We start from the raw sequence: 6,134 nt of genomic DNA on the forward strand, positions 1-6,134 counted from the left end.
TGGTCGTTTGGCATCACTGACTCGATGGACATGAGTTTGAGCAAGCTCTGGGAGTTGGTGATGGACAGGGCAGCCTGGTGTACTTCAGTCCATGGGGTCACAAAGAGTCAGACACGACTGAGCGACTGAATTGAACTGAAGTCTCTAAAGTCTCTGAAACTTGCCAGAAGACAAGAAAATGGCAAAAATAAAACCAAGCAAAACAAATATCCACTAAGTTTCACAAGTGGGGGCCGATTGCATAAAGAGCAGTAACCACCACCCCCCATACAATGGAAGGTCATGCAGTTAGCAGCAAACAAAAAACAATGTGGAGGAACTTGCTTGGTGGTCCAGTGGCTAAGACTCTGCACTCCCAATGCAGGGGCCCCAGGTTCAATCCCTGGTCAGGGAACTGGATTCCACATGCCACAGGTAAGACCTGGCAAGGCCAAGAATAAAACAATGTGGATGCTCTTCTGTGTCTTATATAGAAAAGTCTCCAAGCTATAGTAAGAAAAACAAGTATAATAGGAGGTGTGGATAATCTATAGACATATATGCTTATATGTACATAAAATAAATCTGGAGGGATACATAAGAAACCAAAGAGAGAGGCCGGAAACTGGAATGATGGTGACAAGCAGCAGCATAACTAGGCTGAAGTTTATAAAACTTCAACTTCTTTAAGAAAAAGAACATACATTTATGACTATAAAATTACTTCTGTCCTTGAAAGGGGCCCTTGCTAGGGACGCTGAATCTTAAGTTTCACCAGCGTCACAATAAATCTACCTCTTAGAACGAGTAAAGGAAGCAGAATGTCAAGAAAAACTTTTTGAAAGCTGTTTGCCATTTGAGCCACTTTTACCTACTGAAAAGCTAAATTAACAAAACATCTATAAATTGTAGCAATATTTCCTCAGATCAGTCTCCCAAGGCAAAAGAATTAAAAGTAAAATAAACAAATGGGACCAAATCAACTTATAAGCTTTTGCACAGCACAGGAAACCATCAACAAAATTAAAAGACAACCTACAGAATGGGAGAAATTATTTGCAAAAAATTAAACCAAGTGGTTAACATCCAAAATCTATAAATAGCTCCAGCAGCTCAATATCAAGAAAAAACAATCCATCAAAAAGCGGGTAGAAGACCTAAATAGGCACTTCTTCAAAGAAGATATACAGATGGCCAAAGAGCACATGAAAAGATGCTCAACTAATTATTAAATCAAAATTACAATGATGTATCACCTCACCAATCAGACTTGCTATCATCTAAAAGTCTACAAATAATAGATGCTGGAGAGGGCATGGAGAAAAGGGAAACCTCCTCCACTTTCACCACTGTTGGTGAAAATGTAAACTGGTGTAACCACTGTGGATTATAGGAATATAGAGTTTCCTTAAAAAACTAAAAATAGAGCTACCCTATAATCTAGCAATCCCACTCCTGGGCATTTAACCAGGACTTATATAAAAGGAGGGGCTTCCAGGCGGCACTAGTGGTGAAGAACCTGCCTGCCAATGACATAAAGACATAAAAGACGCAAGTTCGATCTCTGGGTCAAGAAGATCCCCTGGAGAAGGGCATGGCAACCCACTCCAGTATTCTTGCCTGGAGAATTCCATGGACAGAGGAGCCTGGCGGGCTACAGTCCATAGGGTCGCACAAAGTCAGACATGACTAAAGCGACTTAGCACACAAAGTATATCAAAGGAAAAGTTTTATATCTTTACATTTCAAAACATGTCAATGTGTAAAACATGACTTTTTAAAAATCATATTTTGAGAAAGTTCAGACAGATTTTTACACAAAATTCACACTAACTAACCTAAAACTCTAAAGCAGCCTGAAACTGTTTAGAGGGCAGCCTGTTGAAGTCCCAAACCTTCACAGGGAGAATCAATTCCATATTTGATGTAGACCAAACCAGAGTAAAGAGAGATTGAGAAGAAGACTGCTCACATTCAAAAGTCTCAGTAGTTACTCAATGATGCAGTGCATTCATTATTTGAATTAAAACATAGTCCAAGGGATTTTTTTTTTTAGTGGAACCAATACAATTTCTAGAAAATGATTCTGTAAGCTCCTGGCAACTATTAATTCTTCCCTGAGCTCACCATCACAGCGTTTTAGCTCCTTTAATATAAGGGACCTCCTTTTTCCAACTCCTCTGGAGAAGATTGAAAAGAGCCATTCAGTCAGTGTTTCTTCCTTTTATTTTCTTTGGGGATTTAGAGTTGCTTTGCTAAATTCAGAGAGGACAGGATTCCTTGTTGTTCATTGTTCGGTGGCTGAGTCATGTCCGACTCTGCGACTCCATGAGCTGCAACATTCCAGGCTTCCATGTCCTTCACCGTCTCCTGGAGTTTACTCAAACTTACGTCTATTGAGTTGGTGATGCCATCCGACCGTCTCATCCTCTGTCGCTTCCTTCTGCTCTTACCCTCAATCTTTCCCATGAACACAATGAAAAGGATCCCTTGGGACATGTTTAAAACCCAAATCTGAGGATGCAGAGCCTAAAGGAAACAATTCTGAGATAAGAGAATAGTGGACCCTAGGTATATGGGATTATTCTGAAAATGAGAAAGCTGCCACCGATTGAAAGCTGCTAATTTAACCGTTAGAATATATGAGACCAAGATCTAAAATATACAAAAAACCTTCTGTTACTTGAAAATGGTGTGTTCCCAGCATGATTTAGAGCCAAGATAGCATTTCAAGATTGATCTGTGCAAAGACAGCTTCTGTGACCAGAGAGGCTTGTGATCTAAAGCATTTATTTCCACCAGATGGTGCTATAGCTTCTGCCAAGCAGAAGATTCAGATTTCCTTCAGGAAGTAGGAATCCTAAGTATGCTAGGATTGGGGACCAAATTGTTTGATGAGTCTTTCAAAGAAGCACTTTGTACAAAGACATTCTGGCGGAGCTTGACGTGGGCTATGAGGGTGAAGGTTGTTTCAGATGATAATGGTTCCACCACCTCCACACATACCTGGGTCAGTGTCTCAAGGCTTCGCGCTCACCTGCTGGCCACGCCTTTCCAAAATGCTGCTCTAACCCCCATCAGGCCCGTGTCAGGAATGGAACGTGCATATTAAGGAGTGGTGTAGAGTGTCAGCGATCATGGGAATGTATCTCCCATACCCACCCACACTTTCCATCCAGGGGCAGCTCAAGACTCAGCCTTTCCTTACCACTTTACTCATACTTTCCTTTAAGTTTCTCTGGGTTGGTATTTTTAATCTCTCTTTGGGCTTATCAGAGGCTGCTTTAGAATATTATCATTTGCATCTAAATTCTCCAAGTTCTTCTGGGACAGAGTCCATGTCATAATTGCCCTTTGCCTATCCCACAACGATCACCTTACCTTAAATTCATGCACAGTCATGATATCACGAATGCAGACCATCTAAATAAAGTGCCCAGTTGCCTTGGTAGCCTGAGTAATCAGGCGGATGCTAACCACCTGGCCACTACCTAGGAGCTAGGGGTGTGATGTCTTAAGCCACAGCCTCTCTGGACCTCTTTGATCATCACCAAAAGGATAGGATTGAACTCTCCACCTAACTCTCAAATGTTTTACTTTTGTATCTTTAATGACTTCAGTATCTCTGTCTTAAGGGAGCCATGGAAGCAGGACTATCTGTATCATAAGGGAATTAGGACTTTTCTGCTAAAGTGAATGGCATCTCTCTCTCTCTCTCTCTCCATCTTTATTCTCGTCTCCATTTTTCTGTCTCCCATTCCATGCCTTGGCAATCAAAACTGGGACACAGCAATACAGGGCTGGTCACTCCCTCTCCCTCTTGTTGCCACAACCTCTCTGCCCCAACAGGGAGTTACAGGCAGCTAACAGGATGCTCTGGGTCTGCTCTTAGGAGTAAGACAGAAGACCTGCTCTGTGGCTGAGGGAGTCTTGGCTGCCTTCTGAAGAAGAATAGAACAATATGAATAAAGGTAGAAGAGTTACACTTACACCTAAGGACAATCCCTGGGGACTTTGAGAGCTGGAGCAAGATACTTCCAGAATTAGACAGTAAGGATTTGAGATTAAGAATGAGGCCGATAACATGGTTATAAGTTTTTGCCATCAGAAGGAGAGGTGATACATAAAAACACTCAACTCTTTCTTTCAATAATATGATGAGATTTTCATCTAAAAAAGATAAAAGTATCAAAAAAAGACATAATGCACATTTCCCAGCTTCTCCTAAATAAGATAAAAATCAAATATATATCTACAAAATGATAGAAGAAATATTTGACTTTAAGCCCACATCACAGGAATTCTTGGGACCCTGAGTCCCTCATCCTGCCCCTGTAAGAGCTGTATATATGAGCATGTATTTGTATGTGCATGTACAAAAAGAATATAATATGGCTTATAAACATATACATCCACATACACATTCACACATAAGGTAAAATTAAAGGTGGGTAAAAGAAAACAGGGCAAAAGAAAAATAAAAGTAGAAGGGATAAGGGTTCACAAAGAAAAATGACTAGACCTTCAAAATTTATTCTGATTGGGAAAAGTGAAAACCATAAGAGTTGATAGCACAATAGCATTTATGTAAACTAAAAATATGTCTATAAGGAAAGCTGAGCACCGAAGCATTGATGCTTTTGAACTGTGGTGGTGGAGAAGACTCTTGAGAGTCCCTTGGACTGCAAGGAGATCCAACCAGTCCATCCTAAAGGAAATCAGTCCTGGGTGGTCATTGGAAGGACTGATGTTGAAGCTGAAACTCCAATACTTTGGCCACCTGATGTGAAGAGCTGACTCATTTGAAAAGACCCTGATGCTGGGAAAGATTGAGGGCAGGAGGAGAAGGCAACGACAGAGGATGAGATGGTTGGATGCCATCACCGACTTAATGGACATGAGTTTGGGTAAACTCCGGGAGTTGGTTGATGGACAGGGAGGCCTGGCGTGCTGCAGTTCATGGGGTCAGAAAGAGTCAGACATGACTGAGCAACTGAACTGAACTGAAAAATATGTCCAACAACACAGAGTTCTTTTTTATAATACAAACGGAGTAAAGAAGCAAAACAGTAGAGGAAACTTGAAACCAAAGGAGCCAGAGGAGACAGTGTGCCATGAAGATTGTAATCAATCCACTTTCTGCACCTACCCACCCCAAATCAAAGTTAAACGGGTAACTGATAGTAAAAAACCTTGGAAGTGCCATTATGGAGATTAGCTCCAAAGGGTGTGGAAGTTTGGAATAGAGAAGAGGGAAATTTCACCAAATAAAGTGACGTTAAAGTTGAATCTTGAAGGATGTGTAAGAGCTTGCAGAAAGTAGGAGAAGGGAAAGTATAAGTTGAGGGTGATGGAAAAGCAGGTTTCTAAGTACAATCAAAAGATAAGAAAGGGAAGATTAGAGATCATTTGTTATACTCTCTTTTTTTTTTAATATTTACCTGGCGCAAGTTGTGTCATGTGAGATCTCTGATCTTGTTTGTAGGGTGTGGGATCTCTAGTCATGGCATATGGGATCTAGTTCCCTGACCAGGGATCAAACCCAGGCCCCCTGCATTGGGAGTGCAGAGTCTTAGCCACTGGACCACCAGGGAAGTCGCAATTTGTTATACTCTTGAGTGACCCTGTTGAGATGCAGATCTGGCCCTTAATCCCTGCTTTAGATCCTTCAATGGCTTCCCCTGCCCTCAGGATAATGACTCAGATCCTAACTGTGGTCCAGCCAGGCTCCCCAGGATCTCTGGTCTCCACTCACATCATAGTTTCATTATGTGCCAGTGTCCCTCCCCCCCATCCTCTAGATCTGAAACACTCTTAGCTTTTGTTCAGTTCCTAAAATAAGCCAGTGACCTTCCGGCCTTGCATTTTCAAATCCTTCACCTCCTCCTGAAACCCTCTGCCCCATCCTGTTTGCCTAGTTCATTTCTATCCATCCTTCAGAGTCAGCTGAAATCTTACTCCCAAATGATTGATTTCTCCAACTCCAGACTTATTGCCTTAAGTTAAACATATAAACTTTCTGCGCCAATTAAAATTATAATAGCTATTAAGTAATCACTTGTTTACTGTTTATGCACTGTCGTAACATAAGCTGATCAAATTTGCCTGTTACTCCAGGTATGTCTTGACGTCTTACTTTTGCATTCCAATTCCTG

General features: G+C 41.4%; 2 non-coding genes across 2 annotated transcripts; one reads left to right on the forward strand and one right to left on the reverse strand.

Moving 5' to 3' along the window:
- The first annotated feature begins 321 nt into the window (after nt 1-321).
- Nucleotides 322-394, forward strand: TRNAG-CCC. The gene has a single exon. It is a non-coding gene; the product is annotated as a tRNA-Gly (tRNA).
- Nucleotides 395-5,500: 5,106 nt separating this feature from the next.
- Nucleotides 5,501-5,573, reverse strand: TRNAG-CCC. Its single transcript has one exon. It is a non-coding gene; the product is annotated as a tRNA-Gly (tRNA).
- Between the last annotated feature and the right edge of the window lie 561 nt (nt 5,574-6,134).

The sequence above is a fragment of the Cervus elaphus genome, chromosome 18 (assembly GCF_910594005.1).
Source record: "Cervus elaphus chromosome 18, mCerEla1.1, whole genome shotgun sequence".
Classification (NCBI taxonomy): domain Eukaryota; kingdom Metazoa; phylum Chordata; class Mammalia; order Artiodactyla; family Cervidae; genus Cervus; species Cervus elaphus.